Below are 21,434 nucleotides of genomic sequence, written 5' to 3' on the forward strand. Positions count from 1 at the left end.
TGGAAGGTAAACTACCACCTCAGTTGTCCTTTGCTGAATTGGATCAGATTAACCCCGAAGATGTGGAGGAAATGGATATCACCTGGCAAATTGCTATGGCGGTATTCCGTGCAAAACAGTTCTCCAAGAAGACGGGCAAGTATAACTGGGGTATGAATGCAGAGAAGAAAGTAGGTTTTAGAAAGTCTAAGCTCCGGTGTTATAACTATCATGAACCCGACCATTTTTCCAGATATTTCCTAAAGCCTGACAGAAGAGAAAATCATGAAAGAACGATGGTGTCAGCCGACAACAACAGGGGAGCTACAACCAACAATCAAACTGCAAATCTTGTTGTGGTGGCACAGTCTTTTGATTGGGATGATCAAATTCAAGCCCTAAACATCATCAGGCTAGATCTGCAATTTGGAGCTTTAGGGTAGAATAAAAATGTCTAAACACAAAAAGAACTGAAGGAACTCATCGAGTCCCTTAGCCAACTCGACGAGTCAAGTAGGGTTTACCCGTTTTCGAGATTTCAAGTGATTTCAGTGAAGGATTGGATTTTCGGTCTTCTGGACATGGAAGAACTCGACGAGTTACACATATAACTCGACAAGTTGATGAGTTGCTCGAGTAACTCGAAAAGTTGTTGGATACACTCGACGAGTTGAGGTCGCATGCACTATTGACCTTGACTTTGACTAGGGTTGACTTTATGGGCATTTATGGTATTTTGGGATTTTGACAAGTTAATCACATGATAATTATAGGCAGTTGAGTTGGAGCAGTGTGTGGGACTGTCTGATCTTATCTTGTCAGTTCAGCATTTACGAGAAGTGAGTCTCCTTACCATACCAATGGACCGAAGGCACCAAGGCTGGCCATTATTGTTATGAGTTATGATTAGTTGGTTATGGGATATGTGATATTGTAGTTATTTGTGATACTCTCACAGAAGTCCTCGGGGGGGGGGGGGGGGGGGGGGTTCCGAGGCACTTATATGTAAGACCTTGGAGGGTTTCCATGGCATTCTAGTATATTTGCTTCTGTGGTTTGTATGTAATCTCTTGTTTGTAAAGATCTTGTGGGGGTTCCCACGGCAGGAAGACCATATGGATGTTCCCATGGCAGGAAGACCATGTATGGTTCCCATGGAAGTTAGTTAAGACCACGTGGGGGTTCCAGCGGCACTAGGTGTAAGACCGTAGAGCCATGGCTTCCTTATATGTTTGTATGCATGGCTTATGTGGTTTATGTAGCTTTTGTAGCTAATATGATTATGTGATTATGTGGATTTTGTGGGGTATGCTCTGGGGAAACTCACTAAGAATTTTCTTACAGTTTGTTGATTGTTTCAGGTACTTCTGAGCCTATGGGGAAGGTCAAGGTCTAATAGTGCGACAAGCACTCTCACATGCGTTTTTCTTTTGGGACACTCTGATATTTTAAATAAAATTTGTTGATGTATGAATTTGAAAACATTTATTTTGAGAATTTATGGATAATTTGAAATGTTTTGATATTTTAAAAATGAAAATTTTCTTTTGAAAATTGGGTCATTACAAGTTGGTATCAGAGCCTTGGTTTAAGGGATTCGAGCACACTATCGGGTGTGTCAGGACTCAAACTAAGGAAATTGTAAAATTGTTTTCAAAAAAAAGTTAAAAACTTTTTAGAGTAAGAAAAAGGAGATTGCAATGTGCGCGATCGGCCGAGCCAAGTAAGTAGTTCCCCCAATATGTTAGCCATGTTATACTGATATGTGAATTATGATAATCATATGAATCTTGATATGTGTATGCTTTCAAAATTGTATACGATTAGGGTCGTATAGCCTCAGGATGATTGATTTGGACTTATTTCTTGTTCCTTTTCTGGTTGTGGTCTTAGGGTAGAGTCTATTATTCAAAATTCTATTTGATCCTGTTCTGTGTATAAATTGCATGCATAAGGAAACCTAATATGACTGAGTTTTTTTTTGATATGGATGGAGGAAATCTTAAGTTAGCCTAGGATTTAAGATATGTGGTAGTCTGTGAAATATGATTTGTTTTGAAACGAATTAGAGTTATCAGGTAGAGATTTGGGGAAGGTATAGGTAGGTGTGGAAAGTAGTATTGGGCCCGTACTAATGAAAGCATAGGACCTGTACCCAAACCAATGTTAGACCTGGATGCTCTAAGAAGGACCGGTGTGGGAGGATCCCCTCCATGGACATCCTGATCATTATGTTTTATGGTATTGCATAGCAGTATGGTGGCGACACGATTTGCAGTAGGGGGGTCAGGATCGGGATCTGGATCCGGGGCTGGGTCAGGTGACACTACCGAGCCCATTGATGAAAGGTTGTGTGCGCTTATTCCAGCAGAGGTTATGAGGGGCATCCTAGACACTAGCTCAGTTATCTTTGGGACGGTCAAGGAGGGTATGATGGAGATCATGGAGGAGAGGCTCAGGGCATTCAGATCCGAGATTGTTGCGGGTCAAGTCGGGGCCCGAACTCCCTCGTTCCAAGAGTTCATGGTGTGTGGGGTGCTAGAGTTTTTCGAGGTCAGGGACCCCATTGTTACCCAATGTTAGGTAGTAGACATAGAGAATGCCCAACGTACAAGTTCTTGCCCTGATGTGGAAAAGGTGGGGTTTGTTTCATGTATGATTAGGGATCGGGTCCGAGATTGGTGGGGAGAGGTGACTAGCCAGGTGGGAGCAGTCGATGTGGATGACATGTCATGGTATGAGTTTGTTAGGCGACTTGACTTGGATTTTGCACCACCTATCGACGTGCAACGGCTGGTGAAGGAGTTCCATGAGCTTTAGAAGACCACCGAGACTGTGGCGGAGACCACCTTCAAGTTTCAGGAATGGGCATTGTTGATTCCACAATATACTACCGATAAGGACATGAGGATGATAAGGTATCATTCCATGCTAAGGGATGAAATCCGTGAGTTTGTGAGTCTTATAGGGTGCAAAACCCTGAATGAGATGGTAGAGAAGACCCGTGAGCGGGAGATGGAGTTGGACTTCAGCACTAACCGGAAGCCTGAGCAGGAACAAACAACAGTAGGTCAGGCTAAAAATCCTAAGACTTTGGATTCATCTAGTATGGACCATCTGGGGTGCCCGGTGTGCCAAGTGTGTGAGATCTTATGGTGGAGCTTGTCGGGGGACAAGATCGGTATGTTATACGTGTGGTCAGCTGGGCAACGTGAGCAAGGACTGCCCCAACAAGGGCCTAATTTGTTTCCACTACAACCAGAATTACCATAAAAAGGCCGATTATATGAGGTTGTAGGGAGGGGGAGGAACAGTGGTGGTGCCTGCACCCGCTACATTGAGGATTACTGATGGCCACCCTGCTAAGGCGGATGCTCCTATGGTGAAGAGCCACACATTTTAGTTTACCACCGAGAGTCTCGGGCAGCGCCAAACGTTGTGGCTGGTACGTATTTTATCTTCCTGCACTACATTTATTGCGTTGCTAATGTGTAAATTGTTCTTATATATAGGGACCTTTTTGGTCAATGGTATGTCTGCTTACGTTTTGTTAGATTCGGGAGCTACCCAATCTTTTCTATCTCTTGCACTTAGTAAGAAGTTTCAGGATGCGTCGGGGACCTTGGACTCCCCGCTTGAGGTGGAGATTGCGGACGACCGCACTCTGAGTGTTGCAAGGATGTATCAGGACTGTGTCCTGAATGTGCTTGGGGAGAGGCTCTGTGTTGATCTTGTCCCGGTACTGTTGAAAGGGCTGAAGGTGATTGTCGGGATGGACTGGTTAGGGGCCAATGGGTTCATGATAGATGGTGAGTGCCAGTTGGTGAGGGTTCGAATCCCAAGTGGGTGAGAACTGGTTATTCATGGAGATAGGGCTTCACAGGGGTCAACCATCTGTTCAGCTGCGAAGGCTAGGAGATTTCTGCAGCAGGGTTGTACATGATTTGTGGTATATATCTCGGATACGAGAGTTGAGACCCTGAGCGATTTGGATAGTGTACTGGTTGTACAGGAGTTTTGGGATATCTTTCACGAGGAGTTACCTGGAGTGCCTCTGGACATGCAAGTTGAGTTTCGTATTGATTTGGTGTTGGGTGCCACTTAGATAGCCAAGGCACCGTACCGGCTAGCTCCGCCCGGGATGCAGGAGCTATCTATGTAGCTTCAGGAGCTGTTGGACTGAGGGTTTATCCATCCGAGCAGTTCCTCGTGGGGAGCTCCGATCCTGTTCGTGAAAAAGAAGGAAGGGTCACACAGGATGTGTATTGATTATCGAGAGCTCAACAAACTAACGGTGAAAAACCACTATCCGCTACCGAGGATCGATGATTTGTTAGATCAGCTGCAGGTGCGTCTTGGTTTTCCAAGATTGAACTTCGGTCAGGATACCATTAGATGAGGGTTCAGGATGATGATATACTGAAGACAGCTTTTAGGACCCGATACGGGCACTATGAGTTTGTGGTGATGCCATTTGGGCTCACCAATGCACCAGAAACATTCATGGATCTCATGAACAGAGTGTGTAGACCAATGCTGGATTGATCGGTGATCGTTTTCGTTGATGATATAATGGTCTATTCTAAGAACAAGGTGCAGCATGAGCAGCATCTGAAGGAGGTATTGGAGACATTGAGAGCGGAAAGGTTGTATGCCAAGTTCTCAAAGTGTGATTTCTGGTTGCGTAAAGTGCAGTTTTTGGGGCACATCATCAACCAGGAGGGCATTGCGGTTGATCCGGCCAAGGTTGAGGCTGTGATGCAGTGGAAAGTAATGAAGAATGCATCTGAGATTCGTAGCTTCTTAGGTCTAGTGAGGTACTATCGGAGATTCATCCAGGATTTCTCTAAGATCACCATGCCCTTAACCCGCTTGACCAAGAAGAATGTGACATTTCAATGGGGAACAGATCAACAGTTGGCTTTTGAGACCCTAAGACAGAGGTTATGTGAGGCTCCGATTCTAGTACTACCTGAGGTGTTGGATGATTTGGTAATGTACCGTGATGCATCGATCTCAGGGTTAGGTATGATACTGATGCAGAGGGGGCATGTGATCGCCTACACCTTAAGGCAGTTGAAGCCTCATGAGGTGAATTACCCCACTCACAACCTGGAATTGGGGGCAGTGGTGTTTGCCCTCAAGATTTGGATGCACTACTTGTATGGAGTACGGTGCACTATTTATACTGATCGTAAGGGTTTGAAGTACTTGATGGACCAATAGAACCTCAACATGTTACATAGAAGGTGGTTAGACGTGTTGAAAGATTATGATTGTGAGATCTTATACCATCCAGGGAAGGCCAACGTGGTGGTCGATACATTGAGCCGCAAGACGGCAGGTTTCCCAATTAGGAACATATGTTTGAGGATGACGGTGATCTCTCCATTGTTAGATATGATCAAGGGGGCTCAAGTGGAGGGTTTTAAGAAAGAAAATTGCAAGTTAGAGCGGATACGAGGGTAAATTCCTTTGTTCATCCGAAACAGTCAGGGTCTCTTGACCTAGTGTGGCCGAGTGTGGTTCCCAGCATCTGGGGGACTGAGGCAAAAGTTATTGGAGGAGACACACAATTCTAAGTTCTTTATACATCCAGGGGCTAAAATAATGCATAGAGACTTGAGACTGAGTTACTAGTGGCCCAACATGAAGTGGGAGATCACCTGGTTTGTAGAGCAATGCTTGACCTGCCGGAAGGTCAAGGCCAAGCATTATCAGCCTCATGGCAAGGTTCAGCTGCTACCCATTCCCATGTAGAAGTGGGAAGAGATCACTATGGAGTTCATCACGAAGTTACCGACGACAAAGAGGGGTGTGGATTCCATATGGGTGATTGTGGACAAGTTGATGAAGAGTGCCCACTTTATTTTGATCTCCGAGAGCATCTCCACGGAGAAATTGGCAGATATTTATGTGCGGGAGGTGGTGGTTAGGCACCGGGTGCCAGTGTCAGTAGTCTTTGACTGAGATGTTTGTTTCACATTTAGATACTAGGAGAAGTTCAACGAGGAACTAGGCACTCAGCTTCATTTCAGCACGGTATACCACCCCTAGACATATGGGAAAAGCGAGAGCACGATCCAGACACTCGAGGATATGCTTCGGGCATGCATGTTGGATTTTGGAGGTAGTTCAGATACATACCTCCCATTGGAAGAGTTTTTATACAACAATAGTTACCATGCCAGTATCGACTAACCTCCGTTTGAGATGTTGTATGGTCGGAGTTGTAGGACCTCGGTTTGTTAGGTTGAGGTGGGACACCGAGTATTGGGGAGCACCAAAGTAGTGCTCAAGACTACTGGGTTGATTCAGGAAGTACGCGACAGACTACAAGTCACACAGAGCCATCAAAAAATCTATGCTAACTAGCGGCGATCGTATCTTGAGTTCCAGGTGAGGGACTTTGTGTTTCTAAAGGTGTTCCCAAGGAAGGGAGTCATGAGGTTCCGGAAGAGGGGAAAACTAGGGCCCTGATATATTGGTTCGTTCATGATTTTGGCCCGAGTGAGCAAGGTGGCTTACCACTTGGATTTGTCGGACGAGCTTAGCCAGATACACAACACCTTCCATGTGTCTTAGCTCCCGAAGTGTGTCAAAGTCAAGGTCGTAATTATTTCTCTGAATGACATTTAGGTAGACGAGAGCCTGAACTACATTGAGAGGCCTGATGCAATTTTGGATAGGAAGACCAAGGTTCTTCGGAACAAGGAAGTGAAACTAGTAAAGGTGCAATAGCAGTACCGAAAGGGCTCCGAATGGACATGGGAGCCAGAGGAAGAGATGCAAGATCCCTATCTGGACTTATTCGCATCAGAAGACTTTGACAGCGAAGTCTAGTTCAAGTGGGGGAGATTTGTAACACCTATTCCAGTTATCATTTAATTTTTCAAGTTTTTAGGGTTTTATGCTAGGACTCGACGAGTTGGGGAGCTCCAACTTCTAACATCCTAATTTACAAGAATGAGATTTATGGATTACATGCACTTAAGGAAGTCTACTCGACGATTTGGAGGCCCCAACTCGTCGTGTAGAGTTTAGATAGACCACGTAATCAATATGTTCTACTCGACGAGTCGGAGGACCCCGACTCGATGAGTAGAAGCTGGAAGATGAAGCCCTAGTTTACAGGGTCCTGCACCCTATTTTAAGGGTCATTAGCCTTGACCAGCCTTCCATACCATCCCCCTTGAACTCAGAAAACCCTAATCATGATTTTGCTCCATTTTTGTGTGTTAAGAAGCATGGAAGGTGAATTTGTGGAGAGGACCTGAAGTCTAAGGATCTTGGAACAAGGAGAAGCTTGTGGATTCGGCTTCTACTTCATCTTGGCATCATCTGGAAGGTAACAAGTCGTTACCTTGGCTTTTCTCTAAGCTAGATCTCTTCATGCTAGGTTTATGGCTATTTCTAGGTTGTTATGGAGCTATTTCGGGTATTGGTCATGATCTAAAGTTGTAACTTCAGATCTGGACTCCTCTAGGTCCCAAATTCATAAAATTATCAACTTTACCTTATATTGACCTCTCACCATGCTCTAAACCTCATTCTAGACTTGGTTTTTGGTGTTCTAAGCCTTTAAGACCTTGCATGCACATAAAGTTTGCAACTTTACGTGGAATTTGTGCCTTAGGAAGCTAGATCTACAAATCGGAGCTTTGGGGAAGCTTAAAAATGACTGGATGAGAAAGGGGCTGAAGGGACTTGACGAGTTGCATGGTCAAATCGACGAGTCCGATGAAGATTGGCCATTAAAGGTTTTTGCATGGACTCGGCGAGTCATTGAGACGACTCGACAAGTTAGTTAAATGACTCAACGAGTCAGTTAGGGTTTTCCCAACTTTTGGACGCGCATGGACTCGACAAGTTGTCTGGAAACTTGGCAAGTCAACTAGGGGTTTCACAATTTCTTGGGTTCTGGAAGGACTCGACGAGTCAATGAACTACACTCGATGAGTTAGGTCAACATGGATTGTTGACCTTGACCGTTGACTTTGACTTTGACCAAGGGTTGATCGGTTTGATTGATGGGGGTATTTTAGTAAAGTGGGAATTTATGGAAGTGGTTATGTGATCAATATAGGTGGTGGAGTTCATGGTTGTAATTCAAGAGCTTGATCTTATCACTACAGTTCGACATTAGGGAGGTGAGTTCTCCTCACTATACTAACAGGGTCTCAGGCACCAACGCCGGCCCTTTTCAGATTTGTATCTAGGTTTATTGCATGATATGCTTATTGATTTATATACTTGTACTTATGATGGTGGTATGATTAGTGACATGGTTAGGTCGGTATCCTGGTATATAGGATAATGTTATGTTAGAGATTGGTTAGGTCGGTATCCTGGTTTGTAGGATAATGTTATGTTAATGACCGGTTAGGTCGGTATCCTGGTTATAGGGTGTTGCTATGATTATTGATCTGTTAGATCGGTTTGAGTATTATATACATGCTAGCATATGATATTTATGTACGCATGATTTTTTGATTGAGGTTGGGTTGAGGCGGAACTGCTTTGTGCTGAAGGCCAACATACCCTGGGCAGTTAGATAGACAGCAGACCCGGGAGGGCATATTAGTCAGGCCAAAGGCCCGACGAGCGGTCTAGATAGGCTGAAGGCCCAAAGAAGTAGTCTAGACGTACCAAAGGCTCGGAGAGTGGTCCAGATACTGTAGGCCCGGTGCGGTCGGTCCAGTCGGGTTGATGGCTCATTATGCATGTTGTTTGTTTGTTATGATATGGTTATATCTGTATGGCGTTGGTATTTTAGGGGTAACTCAATTAGCCTTTGAGCTTACATTTACCATGTATTGTTTTAGGTACTTCTGATGATCGCGGGAAGGCGAATGTGTGACCGTGCACCCCCTTATGTTTTTAAAATTTGATTCTAGGATACTCTGACATTAAACCATAATAAAAACATGTTTTTAATAATTACCGGTTTTGAATAATTTAAAAAGTTTTAAATTGGCTTGATTTTTATGGATGTTACACAACTCATCGAGTAGAGATCATTTATGAGGATTCTGGAATTGATCCTACTTGACGAGTCGGAAGGCCTCGACTCGGCAAGTACGAGCAGTAAAAGAAAACCCTAATTTTTAGGGTTTGCACCCGAAATAAAGGACTTAATCCGCCTCTTGTGCCCTCCCTTGCCACTTCATTACCCAGAGGAGAAACCCTAGTCGTTACTTGTTGCTTCCTTATGCTTGTGAGACTAAAAGAGTGCTTTTGGTGCATTTTGTTGAAAAAGCTTGAAGGTTGAGAAGCTTGGAATGGGAAGGAGCTTGTAGATCTAACATCCACAACGTTTGGGCATCCATTTGAAGTTAACAAGTTGTTACCTTGATCATTCTAGCATCATATCCCCTTTTTCTTGTGTTTAAGGCCATTTTTAGTATATTTGTGAAGCATTTCGGGTGTTGGGTAAGATCTGGAGTTGTAACTTTAGATCTGGACTCCTCTAAGTCCCTAGAGTTATAAAGTCACTGAATTTATCAAGCATTGGCCCTTCTCTTTGGCTAAAACCCCTCTGTTAGCTTGGTGTTGGCATTTAAGAGCTTGCATGCATGTAAATTTTGCAACTTTATGTGGAAACCATGCCTTAGGAGGCTAGATCTACAATTTAGAGCTTTGGGGTAGCTTAAAAAATGTCTGAACACAAAAAGAACCGAAGGAACTTGTCGAGTCCGTTAGCCAACGCGACGAGTCGGGTAGGGTTTACCCGTTTTTGAGATTTCAAGTGATTTTAGTGAAGGATTGGAGTTTTCGGTCTTCTGGACATTGAGGAAATAGACGAGTTACAAAAGTAACTCGTTGAGTTGACGGATTACTTATGTAACTCGTTGAGTTGCTGGATCCACTCAAGGAGTTGAGGTCACCATGGATTGTTGACCTTGACTGGTGACCTTGACTTTGACCAGAGTTGACTTTAAGGGAATTTGTGGTATTTCGGGATTGTGACAAGTTAGTCACATGATAATAATAGGAATTTGAGTTGGATCAGTGCATGGGACTATATAATCTTATCTTGTCAGTTCAACATTTACGAGTGGTGAGTATCCTCACCATACCAATGGGTCGAAGCCACCAAGGCTGACCTATTATTGTTATGAGTTATGATTAGTTGGTTATGGGATATGTGATATGCTAGTTATTTTTGATAATCGCTCGAAGACCTCGGGGGGTTCTCGAGGCACTTGTATGTAAGACCTTGGAGGGTTTCCATGGCATTCTATTATATTTGATTGTGTGGTTTGTATGTCATCTCTTGTTTGTCAAGATCGTACGGAGGTTCCCACGGCAGGAAGACCATGTCGGGGTTCCCATTGCAGGAAGACTATATGGGGGCTCCCATGGCAGTTAGTTAAGACCACGTGGGGGTTCCATTAGCACTAGGTGTAAGACCCTGGAGGGTTTCCATGGCTTCCTTATATGTTTGTATGCATGGCTTATGTGCTTAATGTGGCTTTTATAGCTAATATGATTATCTGATTATATGGATTGTGTGGGGTATGCTCTAGGCAACTCACTAAGCATTAGCTAATAGTTTGTTGATTGTTTCAGGTACTTCTGAGCCTAAGGGCAAGGGAAAGATTTGATGGCGCGGCATGCACTTTCACAAGCATTTTTCTTTTGGGATACTCTGATATTAGAAATAAAATTTGTTGATGTATGAATTGAAAACAATTGCTTAGAGATCTTATGGATAATTGGAAATGTTTTGATATTTTAAAAATAAAAAATTTCTTTTGAAAATTAGGTCGTTACACGAGGTCCAGTTTCTGGGGCACCTTGTCAACCAGAACGATATTTTGGTCGAACCGGCCGAAGTAGAGGTCATGATGAGATGGGAGGTTCTGAAGTCTCCATCTAAGATTCGGAGTTTCCTCGGGGTAGCAGGCTTTTAACGGAGATTCATACATGATTTCTCTAAGATAGTAGTACCCATGACCCGACTGATGAAGAAGGTTGTTGTATATTGTTGGGGGCCTGAGCAGCAGGCAACGTTCAGGACATTGAGACAGAGGTTCTGTGACGCGCTGATTTTAGCCCTGACAAAGGCCATTGAGGATTTTGTAGTATACTGCAATGCGTCCATCTCGGGGTTGGGCGCAGTTTTGATGCAGAGGGGGCACGTCATTGCCTACGCCTCGAGGCAGTTGAATCCTCATGAGGTGAACGACCCGACGCACGACTTGGAGTTGGGTGTGGTTGTTTTCTCCCTAAAGATTTGGCGACACCACCTCTATGGGGTCCGATGTACCATTTACACAAACCACAAGAGCTTGAGGTACCTCATGGATCAACCGAATCTGAACATGAGGCAACGTCGGTGGTTAAATGTGGTGAAGGATTACAATTATTAGATCCTCTACCACCCGGGGAATGTCAATGTAGTGGCTGATGCACTTAGCCACAAGGCATTCGTAGCCCCAATCAGAGACATCTATCTGAGGATGACAGTATTGACTCTGCTTCTGAAGAAGATCTAGGAGGCCTAGCAGGAGGCTATGAAAGACGAGCATCAGAAGAATGAGCGTATCATGGGCCAGATTTCCTCCGTAGACTATGATAGCCGCAAGTTATTGACACTTCACCGTAGAATGTGGGTTCCATACTCAGGCGGTGTGTGCCAGATCCTGATGGGGGAGGCGTACAAGTCCAAATTTTCCATCAATCCCAGGGTGACAAAGATGTACATAGATCTTCGCCCTGATTACTGGTGGCCCTGCATGAAGTCGGATTTAGCCTGGTACATTGAGAGGTGCTTGACCTATAGGAAGGTCAAGGCCGAGCACCAGAGACTCATAGCAAGATGCAGCTGTTAGATATCCCTGTGTGGAAATGGGAGGATATTACTATAGATTTCATCATGAAGCTTCCCAGGTCTGCATGGGGAGTGGATTCAATTTGGTTCATCATGGATCGGTTGACCAAGAGTGTCCATTTCATTCCGATCCAGGAGAGCGTTTCAGCCAAGAAGCTGGCCGACATCTACATCAAGGAGGTAGTAGCTCCACACGGAGTGCTAGTTTCTATGATTTTTGACCAAGATGTATGGTTCACTTCCAGATTATGGAAGAAATTTAATGACGAGTTTGGTACTCATCTGCACTTTAGCACGACTTTTCACCCCCATATGGATGGTTAGAGTGAGCGGACCATCCAGACCTTGGAGGACATGCTTCGGGCGTGCGTATTAGACTTCGTTGGTAGCTGGGATACCTACCTTCCTAGGCATAGTTTTCCTATAATAATAGCTACCACGCGAGCATCGACTGTCCTCCCTTCGAGATGTTATATGGGAGGAAGTGCGAAACCCCGATATGTTGGGGTGAGTTGGACAGAGGGTCATTGAGAGTACCGAAGTAGTACTGAATACGATAGAGAGGATCCAGCAGGTCCAGATCAGGCTTCAGACTACTCAGTATTGGCAGAAAAGTTATGCATACAAGCGTCGTTGAGACCTGGACTTTCAGGTAGAATATATGGTTCTTCTGAAGGTGTCATCTTAGAAAGGTGTCATTCGGTTAAGTAAACGAGGAAAGTTGGGCCTCAGGTACATTGGTTTGTTCAGGGTTTTGGCCTGGGTGGGCCGAGTTTCATATCAGCTGGATCTTCCAGTCGAGCTTAGTCAGATCCACAGCACCTTTCATGTCTCCTAACTGCGGAAGTGCTTGGTAGATAATTCTGAAGTGGTTCCTCTAGAGGATATCCAGGTGGATGATAGCTTGAACTACAACGAGCGACCAGTAGCCATCCTCTAAGGAACAAGAGGTTTGAGTTAGAGAAGGTGCAATGGCAACACCGCAAGGGCTCGGAATGGACTTGGGAGCTGGAGGACGAGATGAGGGAGCACTACACAGAGCTATTCCTAAACAATAAATGTTGTAAAGACCCGAAAATCAAGGGTAAAAATTTCATTTTTAATATAACCCAAAATAGATATCATTTATTCCAAACATATCAAATCATCATTAAGTAAAACATTTATCAGAGTTCATCCTAAAATCATTCATTGTGAAAATCATAGGTGTGTGCACTGCGATCAATCCGAGCCCTTCCCTTCCAAAACGATGATACCTAAAACAATAAACAAAACCTGTAAGCATGAAGCTTAGTGAGTTTTCCAGAGCATACCATACACATAATCCACATAACACATATCCTGTTAGCTATAAAATCTACCTGTATCACTTAAGCCATGCATACATAAAACCTAGGAAAGCCATGGGCTACCCCACATGGTCTTACTTCCAATGCCATGGGGTACCCCACATGGTCTTCACCTAGGACTGCCATGAGCTACCCCACATGGTCTTACATCCAATGTCATGGGCTACCCCACATGGACTTTACCTAGGACTACCATGGGCTACCCCACATGGTCTTACATCCAATACCACGGGCTCCCCCCGGGTCTTCCATGCAAGTATCACAAAGACAACTAGCATAACACATATCATATAATCACTAGCATACCACTTAGCATAACGCTAACTACCATACCACATATCTCTACTACAGCTAGTGTACCACATAACATAAAATGGGTCGGCCTTGGCGCCTTAGACCCATTGATATGATGAGAATACTCACCTCGAATGTAGAAGCTTCCTGAGGAAATCCTTAGTTGTTGCCCCCACCAGTTACCCGAGCTGCCACTACCAGTCAACATAACCAATTAGCAATTGGGTCCCTTACCATAATCCTTGGTCCATGCATGGGGTAAAATGACCATTTTACCCCTGCCTAATATGATTCAAAACTAAGGGTCCAAACCTAAAACAAAAGCCCAAAACTGCTAAACTTCCGAAAGCCATAACTTCTTTGTTATAACTCGTATTTCGGCATAAGTTCTTCGTTATAAATCCGTTTTCAACGATCCTTATATCCACGGAAAGGTGACGAGATTCTCTAAAATTCTAACAACTCAAACTTTCCTTAAGACCTTTCAAACAAAAATCCATTATCCATAAAAGCCCGAACTGACACTTTACCAAATTAACCCTAGGCTCCAAAACACAACCCGAACACCCGAAACACTTCTAATACATCACCCGCACCCAAATGGGCCTAGATCTTGTCTTCTCTAGAGCCATACTCCTTATGAAGACCAACCTTCGGCCCACAGCCTTAGACTAGAAGTCAATTCGGAACAGAGAGTTACAAATGTCCTAAAGGCAACCATGATGAGGATAGAATACACCGATGAACACGTCGTTCACAACACCTACAGGTTATAAACCTATCAACGTTCCACGGTACTGTCTAGAAAGAGTCTCTGGTCGTCATCTATACTCCGCTAGATGACTAGGTCAACAAAAACATCGAGGCATCTCATCATTTTATTTAATCACACATCAACTATCTACCCATGTTTCACCCAACATATTTGTAGATAGAAAAAACATATACAGCTTAAAACGTGTATAAAACATTCATTCGACACTTATCTCAAATAAATAAATAATATATAAAAACATAGCACATATTTTATAGAGAATACTTCGTATCTATGTGTTAGAAGAAAGGGAATATATACTCACTTTATAAGATGATTATCGGATGGCACTACGGCTCTTAAAGTAGTATTCTTTGATGGAATGGAACCGGGATATCTTTAAACACCGGGCTTCTTGCGGGTAGAGCTTCGGCTTGAAACTCTTTTCTTCTCGGGATTTTCGGAGCTTCGGGACTTGCTTCAGGTTTCGGGATGATACCAGGACTTCGGGGGTATTTCAAGATAGCTCGAAAGGGTATAAAGAGTGAGAGCATTGAGGAATTAGCAACCATGGTCGGCTGCCCTTCGGTTTCTATTTATAGGGCTGAAATCCTAAATTCATGTTGTGAACCACTAATGTTCACGTCATGAACTCGATCCTACATAGGTCATTGCGTTCGTCATCAGGCCACTTGCTTTGGAAGGCGTCCATCACATGTTCACGTCGTGAACACCCTGTTAACGTCGTGAACTCTGACAGTGGTGGGAGTTTGTGCCCCGAACTTCATAAATTCATATCTCTCGCATACGACATCCGCTTTCAATGTTCTTTATATCCATGCATAAGTGAGATTATGCTCTACAACTTTCATTTAGACTCCGTCGGCTAATTTTGACTTAATTTTTATTATTTTATTTTTAGTAGGCCGGGATAGGAAAACACCATTAGAAATTCATAACTCCTTCATCCGACGTCCGTTTTCGTCTGTCTTTTAACCGTTGGACTAGTATCGACGATATCTTCGATTCACGTTAAGATTGTTTCAGCTAGAAATCACTCGATCTCATATTCGAACTTTGGGTTGCATATTGCTAAGTCGAAACTTAGAAAAATCATAACTTCTTCATACGAAGTCAGATTTAGACGTTCTTTTTATCTACGCTCTCGGTTTAACGTACTCTACGACTTTTGTTTAGATCACTAAGGCTAAATACCACTCTATCGTAAATTCACTATTTACGTCACAGTGTCGTTCTGTCGTGAAACTTCGACATGTCATAACTTCTTCGTTATAACTCGTATTTCGGCATTCTTTATATTTTCGGAATCCTCGTCACAACCACTACAACTTCCTTCATGGATATCGGGTTTATCTAATGTTTTACTTTAACACTTAATTTTATCCTTAATTCATTTAAGTGACACAATTAAGCATAAAACACATAATACTCAAATAATACATTCTTATTATTTCAAAACGAGTTACAAAGGTTAACATAGACTATTAGATGATCATTACTTCCTAGCCTAGAAACACGGGCGTTACAATATATATATATATATATATATATATATATATATATATATATATTCGAGACTTCATCATCCAACTCTAACATATTTAGGAGCATGTATGCCTACTTTTGTGTTAGTTCCTCGTGTAGGCACGATAGAAGTATGTCTCATGTTCAAACTAGCAATTGTGTCCAAAAGTTTGTTGCTTTCTTGCCTATAAAAGAGATAAGATTTTTGCTCGATATCATAGTACATGTCATCGGTTTGTAAAACTATCGTGACACACTAACCTAGAACACGACACAAAATAAACGAGTCTACGTAAAAGATTTCAACACGTTTAGTTAAATGATTTAAAACGACACAACAAAGAAATTGAATATATAATGTTAGGGCCAAAAGTGTCAACACGAAAAGGACTTAGTTATTCATATATAAATTTATTTTTATTTAGGTATATTGCATAGGTGCAAAACCAAACCACAAAGAAGTCTAGGTTAATATTTCTTTCTCCTTTTTTCCTTTCCTTTCCACACTCATCGAGTAACCCTCCTTCTTGAGACCTTACCCTCCGCCTCCCAACTTATAATCCTACGACTTACATTTATCGTGAATTCACCCCTTCCCTTCCCAAACTTCTAATCCTTCCACTTTTTCACTTTTTACTTTTCATATCCTCAACTTTTATATTTTCAACTTGTTTAGTGTATCAACTCGATACAACACAAGATATTTACAATCTCTAAACTCTTAACCTGCTAACTAGACACTAAATAAACACGTTGACATGTCATAACACAAAAATTAAATGTGTATGGTTAGGATCAAGCTCTTTTAAACTGTTTAATGCTACAACCCGGCACGACACATCAAGTTTGTCAGGTCAAATTGTTTGATAGATAAAGCACCATTTGGTTGGTTTTGGATCTGAAAAATGAAAACTGGTGTTTCATCTCTATTATCAACCGAAAATGCAGGTCTAATTGTAACCGGCACGGCACCACAAGTTTGTTGATATTTCTGAAGTTGAGATCTAAGATCCTTCGATGCCATAACCAGCTCAAATCTGATGTAGCTTTCGAAAGAAGACATATAGCTCGTTTACCCACAATTGGATTGATGTCCAAAGTAAACATGTCACCCTTTCGTTTGGATTTCAGCAAAACTTCTTTTGTATAAACATTCAAAATAATGCTTCCTTCTTTGTTAAAAAGTACTTGATTTCCAGTGCCTACCATGAGTTGTGATACACTTATCAAGTTGTGTTGTAAGCCTTCAACATACACAACTCGATTCACTGTGAATTGTCCATTCATGATTTTCCCAAATCCTTTGACTTTACACTTTTGATTGTTTCCAAACTTAACCACTCTAGCATTTTTCAAGCTTCGAAAGTCTCTAAGATTCTCCTTCTTCCCAATCATGTTACGAGAGCAACCACTATCGATGTACCATTTATTATCATATTGCTCTTTACAAAGTACCTGCAATCATTGAAAGACTTTAGGTACCCAAGGCTTTTTGGGTCCTTGGAAATTAGATTTCAAAAAAGATTTGAAAGAATAACTGTTGACTAAACCACAAACTTTAGTTTTGAGACTATTAATAATGTCTACATCTTCATTTATAAGGATTGAAACATAAGGTTTTCTTTGTTTCATATGATTACTTATGTTACCCTTCGCATTCTGAGTTTGTGATTGTTCAATCTTCGTGTTTGTGATTGGTTTCCATGCTTTTACCACGATATTTGAATCCTTTGATGACAAATTTCCATTTGAAGAAGTGTTTACATACTTCTCATATGCTTCGTTGATTTGATCTTTCGAATATTAACTTGATTGATAAATTCTTCCTCTTCCTTCGAGCCAGTGATCAATATTCTTTCGTGAACTTATCCCCTTTTCATGCAAAGCTTTCAATGTTTGTTTTTTCGTATGATTAGGAAAATTTGGCTTTTGAGAAATAAAATCAACTTTTGATTTTGAAACATATGATCAGCATAGGAATTATCCACTGTTGATTTAAAATGTTGACGTTGTGTGAAAAATTTTGTTGGATTAGAATTCAATGAATTATCAGAAATCTTGCTTGAAATGTTAGATTTTGACACTTTCGAAAACTTTGGGGTTGTTTTCTCTTCAAACTTAGTATGTGTTTTTGGACGATAAACTTGTTTTACTTTTGAAAAAGATGAATTTTTCACTTTGAAAATATATTTGGATGACTTTGATTCAGACACATTTTTGCTTGAATGATCAGGACTTTTTTTTTGTCTGAATAATTGACTGAATTCACAGACTTAACTGGTTTTGACAACTCAGTTGTCATTTTCCGAGACTCTATTGTTTGCCAAAATATTTTCTTTCGTGCTTGTCTTTTTGAAACATTATTTTCTTTTGAAAAATTTTCAATTTGTTCATTAAATTCTTTTGAATTAATTTGACCTCACTTTTTGTATCTTCAAAATTTGGTTTGGTGACTTCTTTCTCAAGTTTTGATTTTTCAACACATTTTCTTTGAGATTTTTGTCTTTGAAAAACATATGAATTCTTCGTTAGGTTGTTTTCAACTATGCTATGATTTGCAAAGAACCCTTCATCAGATGTTTGCAAATTGTCTTGTTCCACTAATTTCTTGAATTCGGGTTTGACATTGTCAACATTTCTAGTTGTTACGAACACTTGATTTGGAAACCCAACATCATCTGAACACTTGAAAATGGGATACACCACAGTATTTGTTTCAAGGTAATGAGCACCTTGTTCTTTCAACACTTTGTCATACTTTTGTGTATCACCATACACCTGGTCAACTACAATTTGAGGAATTTCTTCATTCTTTGAAAATACATTTTCCTTCGAATATTTCTCATCTTTTTCATCATCACTATCATCAGTTTTACTGTCTCTGATTTCCACAAAGTCCGAATCACAATCTTTCGATGTTGAGGATTGATAAGTATCATTCTTAACCAAAAAATCATTAACTTTTTCTTTCCCTTTAGATGAAGATGCAACATTAATAATAGACAACTGAGAACAATCAACATCCTCAAGATCACTAATTTCACTGATATTATCAGAATTATCTTCAATATCAGCAAAATTAGACTGAGTATCAGATGTTGAAGTTTCAGTCTTTTTCAAAATGTGAATTTGTTCAGATTGAGTCAAAGTATCATTTACAATTTCAACTAACTCAATAGCATCAAGATATTCGTCTACTTTTACTATTCCATATCTATATCTATCATCAGGAACTTTGTCAAATTCAACTATTTCTTTCTCACAATCATACGAAATATTATCTACCTTAGCTCTTTCGTAAGCTAAAAAAGGCAATAACTTCCTATGTTGTTCTTTACTTATCTCACAAGAATGATGTAATTCTGTTAATTTCCCATACAATCTTTTGGTTGAATTACAATAAATGTTTCTTTGTGCTAACAGTAGTTTTATTTCACTTGCCAAATTATCCCTATCAACCATAATGTTTTTAATTTGAAGTTCTAAACAATCTACTTTCGTGTTTTTCAATTCTAACTTCTTCTCTGTCTCTAACAACTGCATAGAAAGCTTCTTAGCCTCATTGCTCCATGTGTCGGATTTCACATCTCCTCATCATCTGATCCAGATGACCAAAATTGATAAGTTCCATCATCATCTTATTCTCCCATGGCAACCAATGATAAGTTCTTTGCCTTCGCACGAACCTCTTCCAGTCTTTCAGCATAGTATGCTTCATCTTTTACCTTGTTTTTCTTCTCATCTTTCTTCCTCAACATGAAATCATTGGTTAAATGATTGGCATCGTTACAGTACTGACACTCTACTCCAGCATCTCCTTTTAATTTCTTCTCAATCTGTCCCTCAACATTCTTCGCATCCTTCTTTTCTTCCTTCTTCTTCTTATCACTCGAAGTTTTATTCACAAAACTTCCTTTAATCTCAAAAGACTTGATCTTCGAATTGAATGGCTTTTTGAAGAACTTTTTGACACGATTGTTTGAATAAAATGCAATTGCTTCATCATCAGAATTCATGATGAATCCCTCTTCTCCATCAGAATCACTTTTCTCATGAATTTCTTTCTCAGTCATTTTCGAAACCAAAGCCAAAGGACCTCCCAAGCTAGCCTTTGTTTCTTCAACAATTTCATTTACTTCATTTTCGTGTGATTTTAACTGATTGTACACATCATTCAAAGTTGATGTATCAAAGCTTTGTTTATTTTTGACCATCATGCTGACATTTCACCACTCCTTTCTCAGTCCCATAACAAATATGAGATTGAACTCCATGACTGATCTGGTGATTCTATATCGGTTGCATCGATAGATCAATTCATTAAGACGATTATAGTATGCCTCAATAGTTTCACCGTCTTTCTGTTTGAAGTCTTTCAATTCAACCAAACACTGTTTCACAGAATTCATTCTTGTCTTTTCACTTCCTTGAAACTTTTCCTTTAGATTGTTCCATATTTCCTTTGCAATTGTACAACTCCTCACATAGTTGTAAACAACTGGAGGCAAAGCTCCTCTGAACTCTCTCATGCATTTCTTCTCCAGTTTTTTCGTACGTTCAGTTTGATTTTCTACTCCAGAACTTGCAGAAGACGCTCCAATTGGTTAAACATTTGATGGAGGATTGATATTACCAGAAATACAAGTCCACAGCTCTTCATCTAAACCATTGAGATAATCATCCATACGATCAGCCCTTTGATCGTAATACTCAGGAATTAGCATTGGAATCTTTGTTAAAGATCCCAACAAATGAGAGAATGAAGTCATGAAATTAAGATCGAATGACGTTGTTGTTGTACGGAAGAAAACTTTGAGAATTTGAAGAAAACTTGAGATTTTTAACAGCAAATTAGTTGATTCAAATTGAAACAACTAGGAGATCACTCGATTCAACAATTCAAGTGCAGAATCGAACCACAAACTTAGATCTAATAAACTTTTCACTTTTCAAAAAGTGCGGAAACTTTTAAACCAAAAAATTGATTCAAAAACTTTTGAAATGATGAGAATCAGATCAAATATATGATTCTTGCTCTGATACCAATTGTAGAATCTATGAATCGAGTTTGAATATTAATCAGAGTAAGTAATCAAGATTTGAATGAAAGATCGAACACCAATGTAAATAAGATTTCGTTTCAGCTCAATATTACGCTTTGGTTTTTACAGAGTGCAAAATTAGACAAGACTGTAAAGAGCCTTATTTAACTCTAGTAAAGACTCCTATTTATAGGAGAGTAAAAACGTACAAAAAATATACTAAGGACTAGATATTAAAGCTTCGTATAAAATGCCTTAGTAAAATAGATATCAAAACATACGAAGAGTACAAATAAGACTTCGACTCTTTGCAACCTAACAACCCTTACAGACTTGTCTTGGGTTAGCTCAGTTATGGGTCCACATAAGGGCAACCCAATAAAATCCCTTAGCACATCTCTTCTTTCCATATGAGGTCAGATATACGATGTCATATTGTCATACATAACATGCATACAAATCTTCATGCATCATATGTAAAACACATGCTAATTTCATAAAATGCCATAAAACATATGTTTACTACATAAACATATCATATTAGGCAAGGAAAACATACCAATATATCATATAAGTACTCCATGCATAATTCATTTATATTGCTTAACATATTCATCATACTTGCTTACTGATTA

The sequence above is a fragment of the Lactuca saligna genome, chromosome 6 (genome assembly GCF_052625555.1).
Source record: "Lactuca saligna cultivar CGN05327 chromosome 6, ASM5262555v1, whole genome shotgun sequence".
NCBI lineage: Eukaryota > Viridiplantae > Streptophyta > Magnoliopsida > Asterales > Asteraceae > Lactuca > Lactuca saligna.